The sequence below is a fragment of the Miscanthus floridulus genome, chromosome 2 (assembly GCF_019320115.1).
Source record: "Miscanthus floridulus cultivar M001 chromosome 2, ASM1932011v1, whole genome shotgun sequence".
Taxonomy (NCBI): Eukaryota; Viridiplantae; Streptophyta; class Magnoliopsida; order Poales; family Poaceae; genus Miscanthus; species Miscanthus floridulus.
The window spans coordinates 16674897-16702281 of record NC_089581.1 but is presented as its reverse complement, the minus strand read 5'-3'; the positions used below and the strand labels follow the sequence as shown (position 1 = coordinate 16702281).

General features: G+C 41.3%; 1 pseudogene; it reads right to left on the bottom strand.

The window, feature by feature from the left end:
• LOC136536147 (uncharacterized) lies at positions 1–26741 on the bottom strand (annotated as a pseudogene).
• Between the last annotated feature and the right edge of the window lie 644 nt (positions 26742–27385).

The following is a 27385-nucleotide window of genomic DNA, read 5'->3' as shown; positions in this document are numbered from 1 at the left end:
CTAAGCCGGCGAGGTGGAGAGCAGGAACGCTGGCATGGACCTCTGCAGCAGGATGCCGCAGAAGGTGCAGAGTGCGACGGAGGCTGCTGACAGATCGAGCGATCCTTCATCATGGATGGTGGACGCCTGCATGGTGAAGAACGACTCCGGCAACAGCTTGTCGACCGTGCCTCCGCAGCACACGCAGTGCCACACTGGCTGCAAAACGGAGCACAGGATCATCGACGCCCTGCACAGCGATAGGGTGTGCCTTTCTCCGCAGATGGCTACATCAGACGACTCGAAATGGACTGGCGAAGAGCAGTAGGGGCAGCTTTCTATATCAGAGTATCCGTCGATCCTGCAGGAGGAAACAGTTAGGTTCCGTGCCCAATGTTAGTGAACCGGTATCTCTTTTCACAGATGAAATTGGATGACAGATGATTGATCAATTGAGATGGGAAAATGCACATGCTTCCTAGATCTTTGATCTTCGATCTGATAGACTGCAGCTGGCTATGCACTTTTTCGTAATTCATGGATACCCAAGAATCCATCTGAGCAACCCCGACAGGAAACCAGCAATTTTCAGTAGAGGTACCATTGAACAAACATGCTGTCTGTTTCAGGACTGCGGCAAAGGTGAAACCCACCAGCCTCTCTTGCAGTTCTGTTTCACTCCTTACCAAAAGAGCGTTCCAGAAATCAGTTGTTTCCTCATTACCGTTTTGAACACCAGGACCATGCTGTGCATGATTGCTGAGCATTACTTTTCTGCAAATTATGTTCAGTAAGGCTTGGGATATACCTAGAGATCTATGTTTGAATATGAGTACTTGGAAAACAGCTATTGAAGTGCCTGAACTGTGACTTGGGCTCTCGATGGGTTTGAACTTTAGCCTATCTAACTTGCTTGGGACTGAAAGGCCATATTGTTGTTGTTGTTACGTTCAGTAAGTGTAGCTTCCGCGAGCTGACATAGGGCATCATGTCATGCATTGAACATGACGGGGCATTGATAGAAACACGCTGTGGGTCGCCCGAAAATAAAGCTGAGACCCAACTATGCACTAAAGTCTCCAGAAAGGCAGGTGCAGATTTCTTCAACTCTTGCAGCGCAGTTACAACATCCCATAACACAAGCCTCTTTTCAACATTTTCATATTTCTTCAGCGACCACAAAATGTTGGATCCCCACCACATAAGGTTACTTGAGGATAAATCTGCAGACTGTGGACTGCAAATATCAATGCTCCTGTCTAGTGGAATACCAACAAATTGGCCACCGATCCAGATGAACTCAACCACCGCCTTTTGTGTCCTGTTGTTTTGATTACCAAAATTAATTATAAATGTTATATTAAAGCAAGGAAGATTTGTAGCACAAGAACCCAGTACTTTTCACAACGCATCTCTACTATAAGGGACCAATCAAAATAAGGCTTGGTACACCCAGAATTGCATCCCCGCAGAGATAGTCCATCCAATATGCACCAAAGAAATTGCACACAGGAATTCAACATCATTAAGATCAATGTCTTCTAATCCTCCCTCAAAAGCTTCAACACAATCCGACGGCCAGAGTTCTTTGGATCATCCCACCTGGGCTTCAACGCACGCCCCAACCACTACACCCCCCGGCCCGCTTCTGCACGAACGGACTTGTGCGCAACTCCATGATTGCCACGCGTGACTCACTCGCCAGGTCTCGCCGCCCCCTGTAACGATGGTGCGCCTGCTCGCTGCTAGCGCTCGCGAACCAGCTGGCCCTGCCGCGATCGCCCCCTGCCGCCATCGCGATCCCGCTGGCCCTGGCCGCGGCTGCTGCTGGCCTGGCTGCGGGCGCGCCTCCCCTGGCTGAGGGCGCAGCCGCCGGGGCGCTGCCATCAGGGCGCGGCCTGCCCGTCCTCACCATATATTCGTCTCACTTTCCCATCAGCGCCGCCGTACCTCCGAGATCAGCCCACTGACAGCGTGGCCGCCGGCCAAGTAGAAGGCCGGACGCGCTCCAGTCGCCCGACGCCGAGGGCACGAAGGCCACTTCTCCGCCAGCGGCGGCGGCGAGACCATCAGCCGTGCCACGAGCAGTCACATCCCCAGAGTCGTTGATGGCAGCTCCCGTCCCCAGCCCATGGTGGATCTGGTGGCGGCGCCGCCCCATTCTCCACCAGCGGTGACCCTAAGGTGACCGTATGTAGCCTCCAGGCGGTGGCACGCCGCTCGGTCAGGCGCGGCCTGCCAGTGGCGCCCGGCGACTGCGTGGACATGTACTTGAGCATTAGTATCTAGATGCAGCAACTTCTTGAACCGGCATGGAGGTGACTGTGTACAGGTGCAGATGATTTCATTTTGGTAATTTCCCTCGTGCTATATAACTAATATAGATGAGATCCTTGATGGAGTATGCGATTTATGCTGCCCTCCCTCTCTCAGGCATCCCTTGATTCTGATCTCTGAACCCATGCGAAGTAGCTTTTTATAGATGCATGGTAGTAATTTGGGGCAAAATTTAATAGTATTTGTAATTGGCCTCCCAGATCACTACTGTCTAGGATCCCAGGTGTTAGAGGACGCTTTACTTGACTAGTATATTGCCCGTGCTAACGCTACGGTAATATCTAGAAAAAAAATAAAACATAAAACCAAAATAAATAGCCTCTTTAGGCTCTTGTGATTCCCTACGACTCGTAAAACATCTGTACCCTATGGATTTTAGGACTAACTACTAAAGCTCTCAATGCCATCATCTTCTAGTAAAACCATAAAGTTTTTTAGCACCAATTGGGCCATATAAGATGTAAAGATCTTACAACATTATTAAAGAATCTCCAATAGAAACATTGATAATCACATATTTATGAAAACAAAAGGAGTACAATATGTATTAAAAAATATTTGAGTATACAAAGACCAAACTAATATAAAGGAAAATATTGGAAAAGAAATAAAGTGCAGCATACCTTTATGTTAATCACTTTTATGCTGCTTGGAATTTTCTATATAACAATAGTTATCAATTAGAAGAAATATAATTATATTAATGTGGCAGAACCTCCTAAGTTATAGGGCTCACATGCATCTGTCACTGTCCAATGACCTCTGACGACTATGCATATGTTCCCGGTAACTTAAGAAGACTGTCGGGTGTCCTCGGAGAACCTCGAATCATCCACGATTTCCGAGCAGGATCCCATTACAGAGTCATTGCAGTATTACAACAGTTTATTCATTAATATACATCAGAGTGAAATAGCAGAAGTCTTACAATAACTTAGTTTACAAAACAGTTGTTTCAAACCTTACAAACTAAGTATGATTATTATTACAAACCATAGTAGTGGAGTGTATTAGTAACATAATACAAAACACACAATTAAAGTGTCCTGCCTAAGGGCCACACATTTATTTGTCATCTTCTATCTGAACAACCGTCATGCAGCACGGTCCAAAGCAGACCTGCTCATGAGGCTCACCTACAACAAGGGTTAATGAACCCTGAGTACAAAAGTACTCAACAAGACTTAACCGAAATAAAATTGATAAGACTCAGGAATACAGGCTTAGAGATTCAAGGTAAGGCTTTAGCAATAAATAAAGTTCTTTTGCGTAAAAGCTCTCTAACAAAATTCTTTATTTCAACATTTAAATCATTATAAAGATCATATATGAATCTGTCATGATCCGTATTGAGATCATGAACTTTATATCAAACTCTTTCTCAATTCTTGCTCAAGTTTCATTTATTAACTACGATGATGAACAGTGAGTTGAGTCTTCATAACCGAGGAGCAACGATGATTCAAACCGATTATAACCCAGCTGGGGATTCTCGACCACACGACATATGCAGGTCCCGGACCTACATATACCAACCTACCCTCAGATCCTCTAAAACAAGAACGGGTCCGCGCCACCCGAGAATACAGTACTCCACCAATCCAGCCCATTGCCACATGGGTATAAGCTATTCTCACTATCTCTCCACTCCTAGTGCGCGAGTAGCCATTCTCCTAATAGAATAGCCGAGTTAAGGCTTACCGGAGTATGTGGCTAGTACTACAAAGTCTTACCTTACGCAGTTCAACAACGGACGGTTCTTAAACGACACAGGCGGAAAGAACCCGCTCACAAGACCTTCATGTCTTGTGGCTCTCACACACCGAGTCCACCCGGTCTAGATTTATTACTCCACAAGCTTATACCTCATGATAACATAAATAACTAGTCTTATCCGGAAATCCATTTATATCTCGCAGGTGACAGGTAATCACCCGACTTTTATCGGTTTAAGCATGGCTAAGCATAAATATGCATTCTCGCATTAAAACGGGTAACGAGGTTGATATGGAAAAACAAGGTTGGTAATGCACCAATTAGGTTTTCACTCAACTTCTAATCACTTAATGCAGTACTTGAAAGCAAAAGCGATATAAATTTGTAAAACACAAGGTAAGTTTAATGCATCCGAGGCTTGCCTTGATTGTCAGAAAAGTCAGGTTCTAGAGATGTTCCACAGATATCAGACCCGACCTCGACAGGTGGATTAACTTCCTCAACAACTTGACTGACTACCACGCTCTCACTTTCGTTCACTACATGTGGTAATAATGCCATGTTTAATATGATGCGAGATATGAAACATGATACATGACGATGGATGCAAAAATTAATAACTTCAATACAACTTTCCTTCGTGGTACAGTTGCAAACCAACAACTAATTAAACCTTTTCATAAACTCAAATACTTACTTTAAGTACCAAGGGTCATTTTACGCTAATGACCCAAGGTCATCACTCAATAAAAAAATTCAAACAAAAACCTAAATCATTAGGGTTACTATTTGTTTTTATTAATTAATAACTAATTAATAATTATGAAATAAATCAACTTTCTCTAAATGAGCTCAAAAATTTTGTGAAGATTCATCACATGATAACTAAGTGGCAAAACAATTTTCATAATTTTTGAATAATTATTTAAGCCTAGAAAAATCATGGAAATCATTTATTAATTAATTTGAGCAATTTTTATCACATTCAAAATATACTGAAAAGTAATATTTAATATTTTTTCCTAAATAGTTTACATCTCAGAGAGATCACACAAAAATTTTCGTAATTTTTGGAGCTCTATTAAATTCTATACAAAAATAACAAAACACAACACTATTTAAACAATTCTACAAAAATAGAAAAAATCATTTTCAAACTAAACAGTCACTGATAGAGTGACCCCACTCGCCAGCGAGAGCAGCGCGACGGCGAGGCTCTGACCCGCGATTTCTTGCCGCCGACGAGGTTTCCGGCCACCACCAAGGTACTACCATGTTCCCCACAACACAACGCGTCGATTGGTGGTACCAGCTACACTGAAAACAGACTGGTCCGAGCTCAACGCCGGCCACGGCGGCTCGGTCGAGCAGTAAACGGTGGCGCTACAGCGCTCCAGCTGCTAGAACTCGCTAGAGCTTCCTACAACTACTTGAATAGCATCAGTGGCTCACCTAGTTCGTGCTAGAGTGTTCGGTTGACGGTGAGCAGCAAAGGTCGCGTCTGGCGGCGTTGATGGCGACGACGGCAACGGCAAGCATGACTTTCGGACAAACAGACCAATCAACATGGCACAGAGCATCATAGCAACATAGGGAAGCAGAAGGTATGCTTCGCAAGGGCAGGGACAGACCGTAGAGCGCTGGCCACGATGAAGCGAGGTTGTCGGTGATGCGGCCGGCCGCGAGGAAGAAAGATAACGCATAGCTTTTCCCGGTGGAGTCAGGCTTTAAGGATTGGTCAGCTGGGTTCGCAAGGAGTAGGCGTACCAGTGACAAGCTTAAACGAGGTAGAGAAAAGGGCTACGGCGATGGCACAAGCTCGTCGGAGTCCCGGTCTTTATAACGTGGTCGAGGCACACGGAGACGACACGCGGCAGCTTCTCCATGCCAGCGCGGAGCCAAAGGTGGCCACGGGCGCGCCTGGAAGCCAGAGGAAGTTCGCCGTCGGTGAGGTGTCACCCGAAGACACTGTTCACAATATTTACCGATTTGCCACTCGTCTAATTTCTCAAATTACTCCCAAATTTGTATGGTAACTCAAAAATCTCCAAAAATAAAAGTTGTTCCAAATTCAAAGTTCTACAACTTTGCTTTTATAACTATACCCAAATTATGTCTATATTTTGAAATGCAAGTTTAAAATCAAAAGGGGACACTTTAAGAATTTATCCATTTTCAAATTACTTCAAATTTTATATAACAACTTTGAAAACTCCAAAAACCAACTTTGTACACATTGACAAGCTCTACACTTTTGCTTTTAAGCTCAACCCCAAAATATGCTTAGATTTTGAATTAAGTTTCTAGGGTAGAATTTAAATGCTGAAAATTAGGATTTTCAGAAATTCTAATTCAATACAAAGATTTTTAAATTGATTCATCCATACAAGTCAACACATATATCACAAAGGTAAACTTGTTTTAGTGTATGCATACCCAAATCTTCACTAACACAAAAATGATGTGCAATGCATATGATGACATGGCATATTTTATGGTTTAAAACACTAGAGGTGTTACAATCTTTTCTCCTAAAAGAAATCTCGTCCCGAGATTTAAAGTCATAGGGTAAGTAATGGAAAAGAAAATGTGTCAAGCAAAAACATTCAAAACCTGACCATAAAATAGCTAAGGTCCCTTTACAAAACATGATTCGTAACGACAGAGCACAACTAACATTATTCTATATTGACACAAGAAACTCTGGAAACTATTCTAGTAAGTAATCTTTGGATTTCTAAGTAGCTTCTTCTTTGGAATGTTGATTCCATTGTATCTTGTAGAACTTGATTGTCCTCCTTCGAGCAATGTTTTCCTAAACGGTAAACGGTCTTTACACAGTCGCCCTTTGTTTAGCGTTTAGGCTGTTTACACGGTGTTTAAACGGAGTTAAACGGTCTAAATGGTTTTGTACTTTTTATTAAAAAAATACATATAATTATATATGTGCATGTAAAAAATCAAGTATTCTAGCATTTATACATATTTATCCGAGTAAAAATCAATTATTTTGATATGTATATATATTTATGCATGTGAAAAGAATCAAATATAGATATTTATGCATGTAACATATCAAGTATACACATTTATAAATATAATAAACTTAAGTATACAAATTTATCCATACAAAACTGAACTAGATTTACCTCGTGTTCGCCTAAACGGTCGTTTAAACAGCTGTTTAGCCCGTTTAATGCCGTTTATCTCCGTTTCGTTTAGGCCATTTAGGTCGTTTTTCCCGTTTTTTTGACCGTTTAAACGGTCAACCGTTTAATTTCTGTTTACCCTCTAAATAAAACAGTTTATCACCGTTTATCGTTTACTGGCCATTTAAACGACCGTTTAATTCGTTTAGACGAACACTGCCTTCGAGTGACACGGTCTTTCTGATCTAGAACTCGGATAGGATATTCAGAATAGGTCAAATCAGGTTCAAGTTCAACTCCTTGAACCTCAACATTCTGATCAGACACTCAAAGATATTTCTTTAATTGGGAAACATAAAACACATCGTGTACAGCTGAGAGATATTCTGGTAACTTCAAGCGATATGCCACATTTCCACACCTCTCCAAAATTTGAAATGGTCCAATATAACGAGGTGCCAACTTTCCTTTAACACCGAAACGGGTAATTCCCTTCATTGGTGATACCTTCAGATATAAAAAATCTCCCTAGTTAAACACCAATGGCCTACGTCGTTTATCCGCATAACTCTTTTATCGGAACTGAGCTATCTTCAAATTACTTTGTATTTGCCTAACATTCTCTTCTGTTTCTTTCACAAGGTCAACTTCAAATAACTATTTTTCCCCGGGTTCAGATCAATTTAGCAATGTTCTACATCTACGACCATAGAGTGCTTCAAACGGAGCCATCTTAATGCTCTCTTGATAACTATTGTTGTATGAGAACTCAGCCAAAGGCAAACATTCATCCCACTTATTAGAATAGTTAAAGACACAACACCTTAACATATCTTCAAGTACTTGATTTACTCTTTCAGTCTGACCATCAGTCTGTGGATGATAAGCTATACTATATAGAAGTTTGGTACCCATCGAATAATACAATTGTTTCCAAAAGTTAGAGACAAACTGTGTACCCATATCTGACACAATGGTCTTTGGTACTCCATGTAGGCTCACGATTTGTGCTAAATACATCTTGGCATATCGGATAGTGGGATATGTACTCTTGACTGGAAGAAAATGTGCTGACTTAGTTAGTCGATCTACAACAACCCATATTGAGTCACAACCTTTCGATGTCTTGGGTAGGCCAACGATAAAGTCCATACTAATATCCTCCCACTTCCAAGCTGGAATAGGCAATGGCTGTAACTCTCCAGCGGACCTCAAATGTATAGCTTTTACTTTTTTACAAGTATCACACTTGGCTATATACCGAGCAATCTCTATCTTCATTTTGGTCCATCAGAATCTCTGTTTCAAGTCATGGTACATCTTATTACTTCTCGGATGAATAGACAACCTGGTGGTATGTGCCTCTTTAAGAATTGACTGTCGCAACTTAGGAACCTTTGGTACCACAAGGCGATCCTTGAACCAACATCTGCATCATCTATCCTAAAGCATGTTGCTTTTCCCTTCCTGACTCTTTCTTTGATATGGGCTATACCCTTGCTTTCTTTTTGAGTGGCAATAATCTGGTCTCGAATAGTTGATTCAACAGTTATATTGGTCAAACTACCTTGTTGAATTACCTCTATATTCAACTTTTCCATCTCTTGACATAAAGTCAGATCCATTGTTTTTATTGTCAAGCAATTGCAATGACTCTTACGACTGAGTGCATCGGCAACCACATTTGCCTTACCAGGGTGGTAATGCACCTCCAAGTCATAATCTTTAATCAGTTCCAACCATCTTCTTTGTCGTATATTCAATTCTGATTGAGTAAAGATATACTTTAAACTCTTGTGATCTGTATAAATATGACAAGTATTACCAAGCAGGTAATGCCACCAAATCTTCAAAGCATAGACAACTGCTGCTAACTCCAGATCATGAGTTGGATAATATTCTTCATGTCGCTTAAGTTGTCTAGAAACATAGGCAATGACTCAGCCTTCTTGCATCAATACACACCCAATAGGCCAATACCAATACCAGAAGCATCATAATAAACGTCGAACGGCCTCTCGATATCTGGCTGTGCTAACACTGGGGCAGTGGTTAATAATCTCTTCAAAGTCTAGAAAGCTTCTTCATAGTTAGGTGATCAGACAAACTTGGCTTGGTTCTTCAATAATCCAGTGATAGACTTGGATATTCTAGAGAAATCTAGAATAAAACGACGGTAATAACTAGCCATTCCTAGAAAACTCCAAACATGATGAACAGTGGTTGGCAGTTTCCAATCTAGTACATCCTTAACTTTACTTGGATCTACTACAACTCCTTCAGCTGACAAGACATGTCCTAAAAATTATACTTCCTTTAGCCAGAAGTCACACTTACTGAACTTGGCATATAACTGATGTTCTCTTAAGTGTGTTAGAACACTTCTGAGATGTTCAGCATGTTCTTTCTTATTCTTGGAATAAATTAAGATGTCATCAATAAAGATCATGACAAACTTGTCTAGCTCAGGCATGAATACTGAATTAATCAGATACATGAAATGAGCTAGTGCATTCGTCAAACCAAAAGACATTATCAGGTATTCATATAATCCATATCTGGTGGTAAATGCCGTTTTGGGAATATCTTCAGGCTTAATTTTGATTTGATGATAACCTGGCCTCAAATTAATCTTGGAGAAAACTTTGGCTCCAGCCAGTTGATCAAAAAGTAAATCTATCTGAGGTAAGGGATATTTATTTTTAATTGTCACTTCATTCAATGGACGATAGTCAACACACAATCTCAGGGTCTTATCTTTCTTTTTCACAAAAATTGCAAGACATCCCCAAGGCGATGAATTAGGTTGGATAAACCCTTTATCAATCAACTCTTGCAACTGAGTCTTCAACTCGGCTAATTCCTTGGGGGCATCCTATAAGCTCTACGAGAGATCGAAGCTATTCTAGGTTTTAGATCTATTCCAAACTGAATATCCCTATGAGGTGGTAGACCGGATAAATCTTCAGGAAAAACATCTGAGAATTCACAAGCTACCGGGATATCTCTAATCTCCTTGACGAAAGTTGCACAAACTTTTCCACTGATCTCTTTAAGATTGAAAGTTGGATAAGAAGCTGAGAATTACTATCCGGCAAACTCAACCTTATTGTCCTATTCAAAGTATCTACAATAGCTTCATGCTGATACATCTAGTTCATTTCTAAGATCACATCTATATCCTGATCTTTTAGAATAATTATGGTGGTGGGAAAAATGTGCCCACCCATGTTTATGGGTACCTGGTACACCATTTCCTTAGTACACAGACGTCCCCCGGGCGACTATATATAGAAATTTTCCTTTGTTGCCCTAATTGGAATTTCATGCTTTATGACAAAGGTTCTATTGATGAATGTATGAGATGCACCAGAATCAAAAAGCATAACTATAGGATGATCGGTGACAGGAAACATACCCAGCATCATGGGTTCTCCTTCTGGAATCTCCCTAGCTTGAATATAGAAAACTCGCCCTGTCTTCTTTTCATTTTTGCCCTTCTGGGCATTTTGATTACTGTTCTTGTCCTGAGCTTGACCCTGTTGTTGATTTCCTGGAGCCTTCTAAAAAATTGGATTATACTACTTAGAATATGGACATTCTCTAGAGAAATGACCGGACTTTCCACTATTAAAGCATGGGTAATTGTGGCCTTAGGGTGTTGGAGCACGAACACCAGGAACATTTGTCTGTTGTGAGTTTGGATAAGTCACGGCAGGACAGACATTTGATCATTGTCTAGCTTGGAACTACGGCAGACGATAAGGAGGATGATAGTGATTCACTGGATGATAGATTATCTTCTGTCTCTTTTGATTGCCACCAAAAGATCCAGATGGCATGCTCTTTTTCTTCTTAATCTCCTTATGCTGTCGATATTTCTCCTCTGAAGCAATAGCAATGTTAACTGCCTCATGATAATTGACATTGGTATAGGTAGTCATCATGGTCTGAAGTTTGGTATTAAGGCCATGCATGAACCACTTCTTCTTCTTGACATCTGTGTTAACATGCTCAGGTGCATATTGTGAAAGGTGATTGAACTTGCCCACATACTACATGACTATTTGATCACCTTGCTTTAAAGCAAGAAACTCATCAAGTTTCATGGCCATAACTCCTTCTGGAATATAATGGGCACGAAAAGTAGTGTGAAACTCGGCCCAAGTTAACTGAATACCGACTGGTTACATAGCCACAAGGTTTGCCCACCAAGCACCTGCTGCACCTCTAAGCTATTGGACAGCAAAAACAGGCTTCTGGAACTCAGTACATGGAATGAGGTCAAACTTCTGCTCCATGGTACGAAGCCAATCATCAGCTTCAAGTGGTTCATCAGCCTTGGTAAATATTGGTGGTCATGTATCCATGAAGTCAACATATGTAGCTTCTCGCCTTTGATAATTACGACCACAATTCCCTTGCATCATATTTTGATTGCTTTGAGCTAACTCCCGAAGCAACCTAGCATTATCTACGGTCACATTGACTAGTGCTGCGATAGCATCAGCCAAATTTGGCAGAACTGGTGGTGGATGAGGAATACCATCCTCGTCTTGTGAAGAACTAGGAATATTCGAAGCTCGAGTACGACGCATCTGTTCATGACAAACCAAACTTTACTCACAACATTTATTGAACTATTAAAAGAGCTTACTACAAATGCATTATACTGGGCTCACTTATTTATACACAAGTCTGCACTTAAGCAAGACTACCCAACTAGACTAGAACTCACTAAACTACACTCTACTCTTCTCCTCGATCACATCAAACCTCGTGATCAGTATCCATTCCAAAAATGTTTCCGCCTTTATTATCACTTTCATTAACTATCACTAATTCTTCTAGATCCTCTTCTTCTTCCTCTTCAAGTTCATCATCATCTGCAATGATGACACCTGGGTCCATTGCATCTGCCTAAGGCTCATGATTTGGATTCAGTAGATTGTTCAACCTATGGACTTCTTCATATAGATTGGTATAGTATTCCTCTAAGTTTTCTACATAGAACTCTAACTCATGAGCTCGGGCTCTAGCTACATCTTCTCTATGCCAAGCTTCATTTCTTCCTTCCACCATACGAACTAACATACGCTCACAATTCTGATGAGCGGTGGTACGACGCCTCAATTGATCCTATAACTTGCCCACCTGGATGGCATCCAAGGCCCTATCTCTAGTAGCCTATGCTAATTCTGCTGAAAGCCTCTGTACCTCAGCCTAGGGATCAAGCCTAATGCGGCTACCGCTAGCACCATCACTTCTAGGGGCAAGCTGGTGACGAGGAACTCCTTTGGGTCCGACGGACTTACGGGGTGTTACCTTGGTATGAGCCATACTGTAGAAAGCAAGATTTAATAATAGTAAGAAAATCTGAGAAAAATCCAAAGAGTAGCAAGGATGGATTACACTACTCAACCCGGACTAAGAGGGAAAGTAAGTAACAAGTGAATTAATCATGATGCATGAATCGTTCTTATGAAACTTCAAACATCAAAGCTTCTATGGTACATAAACAATAGTTCATATTATATAGGGCATAATAAGATTACTACTCCACCATATAAAGCCTTTTTAATCAAATAAGGAATGGCGAGAAAGAATTAAGATAAGTCGGAAGCAATTTGGATCAAATTAACAGATTAAATTTATTTGCTCCAAATCGTTTTGAAGTTTTTGTAAAACAATACTACAAAAACCTTTGTAAGGGTCGCTCCAATACCATTCTGTGGCAGAACCTCCTAAGTTATAGGGCTCACATGCACCTGTCACTATCCAATGACCTCTAACAACTATGCATATGTTTCCAGTAACTTAAGAAGATTGTCGGGTGTCCTTAGAGAACCCCGAATCATCCACGATTTCTGAGCAGGATCCCATTACAGAGTCATTGCAATATTACAATAGTTTATTCATTAATATACATCAGAGTGAAATAGCGGAAGTCTTATAATAACTTAGTTTATAAAACAGTTGTTTCAAACCTTACAAACTAAGTATGATTATTATTACAAACCATAGTAGTGGAGTGTATTAGTAACATAATACAAAACACATAATTAAAGTGCCCTACCCAAGGGCCACACATTTATTTGTCATCTTCTATCTGAACAACCATCATGCAGCATGGTCCAAAGCAGACCTGCTCATGAGGCTCACCTGCAACAAGGGTCAATGAACCCTGAGTACAAAAGTACTCAACAAGACTTAACCAAAATAAAACTGATAAGACTCAGGAATACATGCTTGGGGATTCAAGGTAAGGCTTTAGCAATAAACAAAGTTCTTTTGCGTAAAAGCTCTCTAACAAGATTCTTTATTTCAACATTTAAATCATTATAAAGATCATATATGAATCTGTCATGATCCGTATTGAGATCATGAACTTCATATCAAACTCTTTCTCAATTCTTGCTCAAGTTTCATTTATTAACTACGATGATGAACAGTGAGTCCCGCAGAGATAGTCCATCCAATATACACCAAAGAAATTGTACATAGGAATTCAACATCATTAAGATCAATGTCTTCTAATCCTCCCTCAAAAGCTTCAACACAATCCAATGGCCAGTGTTCTTTGGATCATCCCACCTGGGCTTCAATGCATGCCCCAACCACTACACCCCCTGGCCCGCTTCTGCACGAACAGACGCGTGCGCAACGCCGCGATTACCGCGCATGACTCACGCGCCCGATCTCCGCTAGCGCTCGCGCTCGCCAGGTCTCGCCGCCCCCTGTAACGATGGCGCGCCCGCTCGCTGCTAGCGCTCGTGAACCAGTTGGCCCTGCCGCGATTGCCCCCTGCCACCATCATGATCCCGCTGGCCCTGGCCGCGGCTACTGCTGGCCTAGCTACGGGCGTGCCTCCCCTGGCTAAGGGCGCAGCCGCCGGGGGCGCTGCCATCGGGGCATGGCCTACCTGTCCTCACCATATATTCGTCTCACTTTCCCATCAGCGCTGTCGTACCTCTGAGATTAGCCCACTGATAGCGTGGCCATCGGCCAAGCAGAAGGCCGGACGAGCTCTAGTCGCCCGACGTCGAGGGCACGAAGGCCACTTCTCCTCCAGCGGCGGCGGCGAGACCATCAGCCACGCCACGAGCAGTCACTTCCCTAGAGTCGTTGATGGCAGCTCCCGTCCCCAGCCCATGGTGGATCTGGTGGCGGTGCCGCCCCATTCTCCACCAGCGGTGACCCTAAGGTGACCATATGCAGCCTCTAGGTGGTGGCACGCTGCTCAGTCAGGTGTGGCCTGCCAGTGGCGCCCGGTGACTGCGTGGACATGTACTTGAGCATTAGTATCTAGATGCAGCAACTTCTTGAACCGGCATGGAGGTGACTGTGTATAGGTGCAGATGATTTCATTTTGGTAATTTCCCTCGTGCTATATAACTAATATAGATGAGATCCTTGATGGAGTATGCGATTTATGCTGCCCTCCCTCTCTCAGGCCTCCCTTGATTATGATCTCTGAACCCATGTGAAGTAGCTTTTTATGGATGCATGGTAGTAATTTGGGGCAAAATTTAATAGTATTTGTAATTGGCCTCCCAGATCACTACTGTCTAGGATCCCAAGTGTTAGAGGACGCTTTACTTGACTAGTATATTGCCCGTGCTAACGCTACGGTAATGTCTAGAAACAAATAAAACATAAAACCAAAATAAATAGCCTCTTTAGGCTCTTGTGATTCCCTACGACTCGTAAAACATCTGCACCCTATGGATTTTAGGACTAACTACTAAAGCTCTCAATGCCATCATCTTCTAGTAAAACCATAAAGTTTTTTAGCATCAATTGGCCCATATAAGATGTAAAGATCTTGCAACATTATTAAAGAATCTCCAATAGAAACATTGATAATCACATATTTATGAAAACAAAAGGAGTACAATATGTATTAAAAAATATTTGAGTATACAAAGACCAAACTAATATAAAGGAAAATATTGGAAAAGAAATAAAGTGCAGCATACCTTTATGTTAATCACTTTTATGCTGCTTGGAATTTTCTATATAACAATAGTTATCAATTAGAAGAAATATAATTATATTAATGTGGCAGAACCTCCTAAGTTATAGGGCCCACATGCATCTATCACTGTCCAATGGCCTCTGACGACTATGCATATATTCCCGGTAACTTAAGAAGACTGTCGGGTGTCCTCGGAGAACCCCGAATCATCTACGATTTCCGAGCTGGATCCCATTACAGAGTCATTGCAGTATTACAACAGTTTATTCATTAATATACATCAGAGTGAAATAGCGGAAGTATTACAATAACTTAGTTTATAAAACAGTTGTTTCAAACCTTACAAACTAAGTATGATTATTATTACAAACCATAGTAGTGGAGTGTATTAGTAACATAATACAAAACACACAATTAAAGTGGCCTGTCCAAGGGCCACATATTTATTTATCATCTTCTATCTGAACAACCGTCATGCAGCATGGTCCTAAGCTAACCTGCTCATGAGGCTCACCTGCAACAAGGGTCAATGAACCCTGAGTACAAAAGTACTCAACAAGACTTAACCGAAATAAAATTGATAAGACTCAAGAATACAGGCTTGGGGATTCAAGGTAAGGCTTTAGCAATAAATAAAGTTCTTTTGCGTAAAAGCGCTCTAACAAGATTCTTTATTTCAAAATTTAAATCATTATAAAGATCATATATGAATCTATCATGATATGTATTGAGATCATGAACTTCATATCAAACTCTTTCTCAATTCTTGCTCAAGTTTTATTTATTAACTACGATGATGAACAGTGAGTTGAGTCTCCATAACCGAGGAGCAACGATGATTCAAACTGATTATAACCTAGCTAGGGATTCTCGACCACACGACATATGTAGGTCCCGGACCTACATATACCAACCTACCCTCAGATCCTCTAAAACAAGAATGGGTCTGCGCCACTCGAGAATATAGTACTCCACCAATCCAGCCCATTGCCACGTGGGTACATGCTATTCTTGCCATCTCTCCACTCCTAGTACGCGAGTAGCCATTCTCATAATAGAATAGCCGAGTTAAGGCTTACCAGAGTATGTGGCTAGTACTACAAAGTCTCACCTTACATAGTTCAACAACGGACGATCCTTAAACGACATAGGCGGAAAGAACCCGCTCACAAGACCTCCATGTCTTGTGGCTCTCACACATCGAGCCCGTCCGGTCTAGATTTATTACTCCACAAGCTTATACCTCATGATAACATAAATAACCAGTCTTATCCGGAAATCCATTTATATCTCATAGGTGATAGGTAATCATCTAACTTTTATCGGTATAAGCATGGCTAAGCATAAATAGGCATTCTGGCATTAAAACTGGTAACGAGGTTGATATAGAAAAACAAGGTTGGTAATGCACCAATTAGGTTTTCACTCAACTCCTAATCACTTAATGCAGTACTTGAAAGTAAAAGCGATATAAATTTGTAAAACACAAGGTAAGTTTAAATGCATCCGGGGCTTGCCTTGATTGTCGGAAAAGTTAGGTTCCGGAGATGTTCCACAGATATCAGACCCGACCTCGATAAGTGGATTAACTTCCTCAATAACTTGACTGACTACCACGCTCTCACTTTCATTCACTACATGTGGTAATAATGTCATGTTTAGTATGATGCGAGATATGAAACATGGTACATGACGATAGATGCAAAAATTAATAACTTGAATACAACTTTCCTTCGCGGTACAGTTGCAAACCAACAACTAATTAAACCTTTTCATAAACTCAAATACTTACTTTAAGTACCAAGGATCATTTTACGCTAATGACCCAAGGTCATCACTCAATAAAAAAATTCGAACAAAAACCTAAATCATTAGGGTTACTATTTGTTTTTATTAATTAATAACTAATTAATAATTATAAAATAAATCAACTTTCTCTAAATGAGCTCAAAAATTTTGTGAAGACTCATCACATGATAACTAAGTGGCAAAACAATTTTCATAATTTTTGAATAATTATTTAAGCCTAGAAAAATCATGGAAATTATTTATTAATTAATTTGAGCAATTTTTATCATATTCAAAATGTACTGAAAAGTAATATTTAATATTTTTCCTAAATAGTTTACATCTCAGAGAGATCACACAAAAATTTTCGTAATTTTTGGAGCACTATTAAATTCTATACAAAAATAACAAAACACAACACTATTTAAACAATTCTGCAAAAATAGAAAAATTCATTTTCAAACTAAACAGTCACTGACAGAGTGACCCCACTCGCCAGCGAGAGCAGCGCGATGGCGAGGCTCTGACCCGTGATTTCTCGCCGCCGGCGAGGTCTCAGGCCACCGCCAAGGTACTACCATGTTCCCCACAACACAACGCGTCGATTGGTGGTACCAGCTACACTGAAAACGGACTGGTCCGAGCTCGACGCCGGCCATGGCGGCTCGGCCGAGCAGTACACGGCGGCGCTGCAGCACTCCAGCTGCTAGAACTTGCTAGAGCTTCCTACAACTTTGCTTTTATAACTATACCCAAATTATGTCTATATTTTGAAATGCAAGTTTAAAATCAAAAGGGGACACTTTAAGAATTTATCCATTTTCAAATTACTTCAAATTTTATATAACAACTTTAAAAACTCCAAAAACCAACTTTGTACACATTGACAAGCTCTACACTTTTGCTTTTAGGCTCAACCCCCAAAATGTGCTTAGATTTTGAATTAAGTTTCCAGGGTAGAATTTAAATGCTGAAAATTAGGGTTTTCGGAAATTCCAATTCAATACAAAGATTTTTAAATTGATTCATACATACAAGTCAACACATATATCACAAAGGTAAATTTGTTTTAGTGTATGCATACCCAAATTTTCACTAACACAAAAATGATGTGCAATGCATATGATGACATGGCATATTTTATGGTTTAAAACACCAGAGGTGTTACAATTAACCACACATGAACCTGGGCGTTTGACACTCAACAGGTGCCTAAATCAATATCATGGCATCATCACTAACCACACATGAACCTGGGCATTTGACAATAGAGCATTTAGTCAGCTTTCAATTCCACGGTATGATCACAATGAAATTGCATTTGACACTCAACAGTTACCCAATACCCGTACATGACCAGCACCAAATTAGCAGCTAAAGCAACCATCAGAGCATGGAATACGCAAAACAAATCAAATAATTGGAACCAGAGAACAACAGTGCTTACGATCTAATTCCTGGTTTTGGTAAGTCCTTGGGTGAGCCCATGGGTGCAGTAGGCAACACCTAATACCAAAGACATGAACGGAAGGAGGCATAGATGTGGACGGAAGGGATCGACGAAGAGAGGACATCGCACCTTGAACAACATTGCCACCATACACATGTGCTAGACAATAACTTGTATGAAGATAGAGGAACAAATTCAAGCAAAAATAGTATGTATGCAAGTATCTATGTAGATTCTTGACGACGTTGCTATTCCATCTAGAATGTGTGTTATCAAGTAAAGCGCCCTCTAACACCTGGGATCATAGACAGTAGTGATCTGGGAGGCCAATTACAAATACTATTAAATTTTGCCCCAAATTACTACCATGCATCCATAAAAAGCTACTTCGCATGGGTTCAGAGATCATAATCAAGGGAGGCCTGAGAGAGGGAGGGCAGCATAAATCGCATACTCCATCAAGGATCTCATCTATATTAGTTATATAGCACGAGGGAAATTACAAAAATGAAATCATCTGCACATGTACACAGTCACCTCCATGCCGGTTCAAGAAGTTGCTGCATCTAGATACTAATGCTCAAGTACATGTCCACGCAGTCGCTGGGTGCCACTGGCAGGTCGCGCCTGACTGAGCGGTGTGCCACCGCCTAGAGGCTGCATACGGTCACCTTAGGGTCACCGCTAGTGGAGAATGGGGCGGCGCCGCCACCAGATCCACCATGGGCTAGGGACGGGAGTTGCCATCAACAACTCTGGGGAAGTGACTGCTCGTGGCGCGGCTGATGGTCTTGCCGCCGCCGCTAGAGGAGAAGTGGCCTTCGTGCCCTCAGCGTCGGGCGACTGGAGCGCGTCCGGCCATCTGCTTGGCCAGCGGCCACGCTGTCAGTGGGCTGGGAAAGTGAGATGAATATATGGTGAGGACGGGCAGGCCGTGCCCCGATGGCAACGCCCCCGGCAGGCCCCCGGCGGCTGCGCCCTTAGCCAGGGGAGGCGCGCCCGTAGCCAGGCCAGCAGCAGCCGTGGCCAGGGCCAGCGGGATCGCGATGGCGGCAGGGGGCGATCGCGGCAGGGCCAGCTGGTTCGCGAGCGCTAGCAGCGAGCGGGCACGCCATCGTTACAGGGGGCGGCGAGACCTGGCGAACGCGAGCGCTAGCGGAGATCGGGTGCATGAGTCACGCAGGGCAATCGCGGCGTTGCGCACGCGTCCATTCGTGCGGAAGCGGGGCGGGGGGTGTAGTGGTTGGGGCGTGCGTTGAAGCCCAGGTGGGATGATCCAAAGAACTCTAGCCATCGGATTGTGTTGAAGCTTTTGAGGGAGGATTAGAAGTCATTGATCTTAATGATGTTGAATTCCTGTGTGCAATTTCTTTGGTGCATAGTGGATGGACTATCTCTACGGGGATGCAATTCTGGGTGTACCAAGCCTTATTTTGATTAGTCCCTTATAGTAGAGATAACACACATTCTAGATGGAATAGCAACGCCAAGAATCTGCATACATACTTGCATGCATACTATTTTTGCTTGAATTTGTTCCTCTATCTTCATACAGGTTATTGTCTAGCACATTTGTATGGTGGCAATGTTGTTCAAGGTGCGATGTCCTCTCTTCGTCGATCCCTTCCTTCCACATCTGTGCCTCCTTCCGTTCGTGTCTTTGGTATTAGATGTTGCCTACTGCACCCATGGGCTCGCCCAAGGACTTACCGAAACCAGGAATTGGATCGTAAGCACTGTTGTTCTCTGGTTCCAATTATTTGATTTGTTTTGCGTATTCCATGCTCTGATGGTTGCTTTAGCTGCTAATTTGGTGCTGGCCATGTACGGGTATTGGGTAACTGTTGAGTGTCAAATGCAATTTCGTTGTGATCATACCGTTGAATTGAAAGCTGACTAAATGCTCTATTGTCAAATGCCCAGGTTCATGTGTGGTTAGTGATGATGCCATGATATTGATTTAGGCACCTGTTGAGTGTCAAACGCCCAGGTTCATGTGTGGTTAATATAATTATATTTCTTCTAATTGATAACTATTGTTATATAGAAAATTCCAAGCAGCATAAAAGTGATTAACATAAAGGTATGCTACACTTTATTTCTTTTCCAATCTTTTCCTTTATATTAGTTTGGTCTTTGTATACTCAAATATTTTTTAATACATATTGTACTCCTTTTGTTTTCATAAATATGTGATTATCAATGTTTCTATTGGAGATTCTTTAATAATGTTGCAAGATCTTTACATCTTATATGGGCCAATTGGTGCTCAAAAACTTTATGGTTTTACTAGAAGATGATGGCATTGAGAGCTTTAGTAGTTAGTCCTAAAATCCATAGGGTACAGATGTTTTACGAGTCGTAGGGAATCACAAGAGCCTAAAGAGGCTATTTATTTTGGTTTTATGTTTTATTTTTTTCTAGACATTATCGTAGCGTTAGCACGGGCAATATACTAGTGAGTAAAATTACCTGACTTGATACATCTGGTTCAAAAGGTTCAGATCCAAACTGTGTACCTGAAAAACGACAGCCATCAATTGCAGCTTATGCATATCTCTTCACCGACAGTAACAGTTCAGTTGAACAAAAAGATGTCGGATACAAAAGCCTAAGGCATACCACAGCAATCATCTGTTCTCCAGGTGCTAGTGTAAGACCATAGCATCGATCAGAGACTTCTGATAGCTGCATGCATATTGAGAACCCAATTATATGGGGAAAAAAATTGGACATCAAGGATAACAAACATTTAAGTATCTACTAGTTTTACATCTGCTGACTCCCTTAGCTCTGGAAATTTTGAATGCACAAAAATTTCTTCAAGGTGGTTTTCATGAGAGATCCAACAACGTGCAGAATTATCCTAAAAGAAGAAAAAATGAAAAGCATCAGGCTGAAAGGCGCAACTTTCAAAATCTGAGTGATACAACTTCTCAGGAGGAAAAACAGAGTGAACTGTATAGTACATTAAGTTGAGCTAGTAAATTAATCAACAATCAAGAAAGATTTCAGCTTTTAAATTCATCAAAGGTTATGAAAAAACAAGAAAAATAAACTGCCACGGAGAATACATCAAGCAACCAGGACACGCGAGCACCTGGGTAAAGATCGCATGGGCAGCCTCTCAACTGGATGTTCTACTAACCATGCTGCACCTTGGTACTCAAGTTGTTACAGGTTATATTTATCAAAATGAAACCAGACCATCAGATAGTGCAATAGTAAAAGAGGCTCATAAAGTTTCAGTAGTTAAACAAAGAGTAAAATGCACCATCAGTCCCCGAACTTGGCTGAGGGTGTAGGCCCCCAAACTTTGAAAATGCACACAAAATCTCTAAACTTACTAAGCATGTCATGTGAGGTCAGTCACCATATCTTGAGTTAATCTGCCTACGTGACACACTGACTGCACGATGACATGAAACGCGTGTGGGCCCACATGTGAGTCACATCTCTTCCCTCCCGAGCATGTGAGCCCCACACGATGGTGCTATGTCATTGTGAAGTCAATGTGCTATGCAGGCGGATTACCTCAAGTTATGGTGATTTGGACCTAATGTGACACGATTAGTAAGTTTAGAACCTGGATGACACCCAAACAAGTTTGAGGACCCACGGTGCATTTTATATTCTTATAAAACAAATAAGCATGAGAAGTATTTAGCTTTTTCACAAGTGTGGGTAGGCGGTGGAGGTAATCGTGATCCTGGATGGGAGTGGGAGGACGTTGTTCACCTCAACGCCCTATGTTGGGAAAATGGGAAGGGTAGAGGTAGAAAATGGAGATAGAGGGAAGGTTCATGGATTGCTTAACCTTACACAGGTACATCTTATAAGCATACTATATGCCAGCTGTCATGGGCGTTGGGCCCTACGGTAGCTGGATCTCGGCTATGTAGTTCATAGCCTCGATCCGTAGGGTTGGGGCGAGGTTTTACTCCTCAGCGCCCTGTTATAAGCATACTTCTTCATTGCTTGATTCTCAAAGGTATCTCATACATAGCTTATAGAGGCACTCGGCCGGCTAAAGGAAAGAAGAGTTCACACTCCTAAAATTAGTTGAAGGCGTCCTCTGTCCACTGCATGCCTTCCCGGTTGATCAAGCCTGTCCAGTGCATGGCTGATGAAGCCGCTCATCCACTTCCCAGGCGCGTTGCTTCCATGAATAGGCGCGGCCTGCCTCCTAGACCGCAACTGCGCATGTGCCCGATCTTGCCTGGTCCGCATGCGTGCTCTTCCATTGCCCGCTTCTCGCGCGGTGTTCCCTGGCTCTCCTCCTAGAGGGGCTGTAGCCCCACATGACACCAGCTCTCCTAATCTTGTGCACTCGAGACTAAGAAATATAACTTATCCAAACAAACTTCCTAAGAAACTGAAAGTCTGAAGCGAAGCCTAACAACATGATAGATATACTCAAGGCACGCTCACCGCATGTTCCTGCTGCCTCATGCTGCCATTGGCGCGTTTGCCCTCTTGGCGCACCTAGAGTACTGCTTGCCCCACATAGCATCATACCAAAATGGTACTAGTTAATTTTCAACACTATGATTTTAATCTTCTTTACTCACAATATACAGGGCATTGTAAGGTGTATTGGAAACAACGTTAATGTCAAGAACAATTGTCTAAAAAAGGGCTTAATACACTCATTACCCTGGTGGCCTGGGAAATTTGGAAGCACAGGAATGAGCGTCTTTAATGGTGCAAGTCCAAGCATCACAATATTACTGCAGACAATCACAAATGAATGCATCCTATGGCGCTCTGCTGGTGCAAAAGAACTCCAGGAGCTGCTGGCTGGATCGCTTGTTGTGGGTATATTTCTCCTAAGTTTCTGTTGGTGCTCTTTGTCGCTTAGCATGTACTAGACTAGTTTATTTGTCCCTGTGTCTCACAATCACAGGTCATGTTAAGGCTATTTGCTCTGGTCTAGTGTTTCCCTTAGGGAGCGGGGTTCTTCTCCCTCCTTTTTACTGTTCTTCTTTTTCTCTCTTAAAGAAATGATGCGCAATTCCCATCCATGTTCGAGAAAAAAAAAGAATGATTGTCTAACAAGAAAAAGAGAATGGAAAGAATATGAAAGAAACAAAAGGTAGTGATCCGTGGTTGAGCATAGCTGGCTAAAGAGGTCAACTCATACTTCATCTCAAAGAGGTTTTCACCACACATCCCACACCTCTATTCGATGTTTTACTTAGACTCTCAAACTTTCAACAATCCAATGGCTTCAATCAACCCAATATTCGGGAACAAGTTCTCATGCTAAAATGCAATATACAATCAAGGCGCAGCAATCAAATAGGTGGCATGAAAAAAAGTCAACAAACCTGACTGCAAGTGAATAAACAATAGCCATCCATAGCCCATTGTAAACCTGTCACCTATGGTAATGTTAGACATTTTTTTATTTTTCTAAAGATAAAATATCCTCAACTAATGTGAAGCATTACCACTTGATCATGTGCATGGCATGCACTGGAAATCTCAATTTTTTTGCTAGATGCATTCCATATCCATATTTCTAGTGACCCGGATACTCTTCCAATTGCCAAACTAACCTCATGTTGAGACTGGGCAGGTATGGCTAATGAGATTGACGACATTATAGCTGATAAATCAGTGGCGACCTGACCAAATAAACATTTGGAATGAAAATTTTAGTCAGAAGAACATCAGAGTTCAGAAGGATGAAACTTGAAGGTACAGAAGCATGCTACATTGATTTGATGTTGTGCAATCTAAAAAAACACACATAAATTGTACATGTCAAGTGTGAACTCTACTAGGTATATATTACATACCTCAGCAACTAACACAAATGGCACTTCTTCTCCACTTGCACATTGATTTAACCCTTCAATATTCCCTAACCATATCTTAACACTGGAAAAACAAACCAAATCTTCAACATGAGATATGTAACATTTACAGAAAACTAATAATAACTATCCAAAGGCAATAAATAACCATAGGAATAACCAAAGTTTGTAAATTATGAGGCAAAGACCAATGAGAATCTTTGAGGCATATGGGTAAAGTATTTTCACCACCGCCCAGATATCTCGTACGTGCAGAGAATGAGTTGCATGATTGTTTAACATCAAGCACAGAAATTAGAAAAATAAATGGGGGACGAGAGTGCTTTCTTATTTTTATTTATTAAGGCAGAGGTAGGACAAGCTCATTGCATGCCTATACAGGTCATTCTGCTGCTTATGGACCAATTTTGACCTTGTTCCAGAAAACATAGAAGCAAAACTATGCTTATGATTATCCCCATATATCACTTTTGCCATGTCATGAGTAAAGAAGAGCTCACAAAATTCATGTAAGCAAACAAGAAACGGTACATAGTACGACTGAAGAAAGCACATCACCATTTACAGACAATACGGATAAATCACGATTACCTTCCATCTGAGCATCCAGTAGCTAAAAGCAACGAGGATTTTGAAGAGCCCACAGAAAGAGCTTGCCAAATTATGACACTGACCCATGATTTGTGAGCTTGCAAAACCCCGATGAGCATTGGATCACCGGTAACCACACCAGCATCTATTGTGTAATATTCTGGCTATTTCCAGATTTAGAGCCAACAGCAAGAATGCACCAATGCCTCAATAAACAAGAAGTTTTATCACTTGATGACACAACTGGAGACCATGAAACTACAAGGGAAGACAAATGGGCAGCACGACAAGCATACTGTTTTGCCATGATAAGAGGAAGAGATTTGCTTTCTCCATTGGAGGACAATGATGCTTTAATATTTCCTGTGCTGTTTCGTTCATTTACAGCAACTACTTCATGCCTGGGTTTTACAGTCTGGAATCACAAACACAGTAATGTTAAATAGAAAACACAAAACAGTCATGTACTATGCTACGAAACACCTTTAGCATGATACTCCCTCCATTTTTAAACACATGATACCATTTAATTTTTTTCTCAGACTTTGACCGGCAATATTTATTCAATTACTTAGTAGCTAAGGAAAGTGAAAAAAGTGTCACTAGATCTGTCATCCAAATCACTTTAAGCATGCCTGGTATGTTTGTCTATTTGCACAAATATTTAAAGGAAAGGCGAATACTCTAGAAGTCAAAGGGATGTAAAAAGTCAACGGTGCCATTTAAAAACAGAGGGAATAATTGGTTCTTCCTTTTGTTAAGAAACAACTAGGTTTCTCTTTTATTACAAAGTAAAAGAATAAACCAAAACTTCAGCATAAATGTGTAAAATCTCTACCTTTTTCAACGACTTCTTCTTTGATTTAGAGCATGGTTCCATCGAGAAGTCTGCATCCTTTGAAGCATCTAAATCAACTTCATTGCCATCATAAATAAAACCATCAACTCTATATTCAATAAAAAATCAGTGAAAACATATTCAGGTACAGTATATGGATGTTTGAAAGATTGCTAAGAATGTTGTCTTCTTGCAACAAAATAAATTAAAAGGAAAGATTTGTGACATCCACAGATGAACTCGTACAAAGTGCTCTTGACATCCTACATGATGGCTAAATGGTGCTTCCTTTGATCATCTTATTATTTCAAATGTGGAAACTTTTCTCAATGACAAAGTTATGATGTAGAAATAAAAAATATCATTCACCTTGGTGGCTTTATTTTTCTCTGTCCAGGACCCCTGAAATAAAGAGATTCTTGCAATTCACAAGTAGATCCTAAAACCTCTGTCTCCCCAGTATTTGTATTCTTCTGATTATAAAAATCATACTTTTAGCCACATATTCAGATAAAAGTATGATGACATGCTAGAGTAGAAGTTCATACCGGAGAAGTCAAATGAGAACCATTATCCTCTCCGAAGTTTATAGTTTTATAGTAGTTAAATAGCAACTGTGATATATCTGTGACCTAGGCCAGGTGAAATGTTAATAAGCACCAAAATATCCGTGACCTAGAACAGGTGATCACTGATCATTCCTAACAAACAAATGCAATGAAAGACAAAAGCATAGTCTAGAAATTAATAACAGACAACTAAGAGCAAACAAAAGCTAGTCCTAGAACCAAGGAGTCAAGAACAAACTTAAATTGCAAGTTCTATTCTGATTAGAAGTTAACTCCGCCTATGGTGGGGCGCCTTTGGTGTCCCAGCATAGCAGGTCCCAAACACTGGTGAAGGAGGAGGGTTGTGTTAGGCGCGGCGAGCCAATGTAAAAACTTAGCCACTTTAATGGAGATAAAACCCAAAAGAATCCTGTTGGGGCGTAACCCTCTTAGCGACACGCTATGTCAAAACCCGGGTATGGTGTTAAATGAAAGGGGTTGAAGGCGAAGGAGGTGGACAATACCAGCTTCAAGCTCTGGTACATAGGGACAACTTCAAATAAAAACGGAGTAGGAGTTTTAATTGATTAGAGTCTCAAGGATGGTGTGGTGGAGGTGAGAAGGCAAGGGGATAGGATCATCTTAGTTAAACTTGTCATTAATGATATGGTCTTAAACGTAATTAGTGCGTATGCCCCCCAAGTAGGCCATGATGAGAGTGCTAAGCGGCTTTTCTGGGAAGACTTAGATTGCTTGGTTAGAGCTGTCCCTAGTAGTGAGAAGCTCTTTATAGGAGGTGATCTTAATGGCCATGTAGGTATATCAAGTGCAGGTTCCGAGGCGGTTCATTGGGGTTTCGGATATGGTAGTAGGAACCAAGAGGGAGAGAAAATCTTAGACTTCGCCATAGCTTTTGATCTGATGATAGCTAACACTTTCTTCCGTAAGAGACAGTTCCATTTAGTAGCGGTCAGTACTCTAGTCAAATTGACTTTGTCCTTACAAGAAGGAGGGATAAACGAACATGCGTGAACTGTAAGGTGATACCTGGAGAATGTGTGGTCGCTCAACACAAGCTGGTGGTGGTTGACTTTCGCTTTCTGGTGCAAGCATGTGGGAACAAACAAGCTAGGGTTGCTAGAATGAAGTGGTGGAAATTAGAATGGGAGGCATCAAAGGTCTTTAAGGA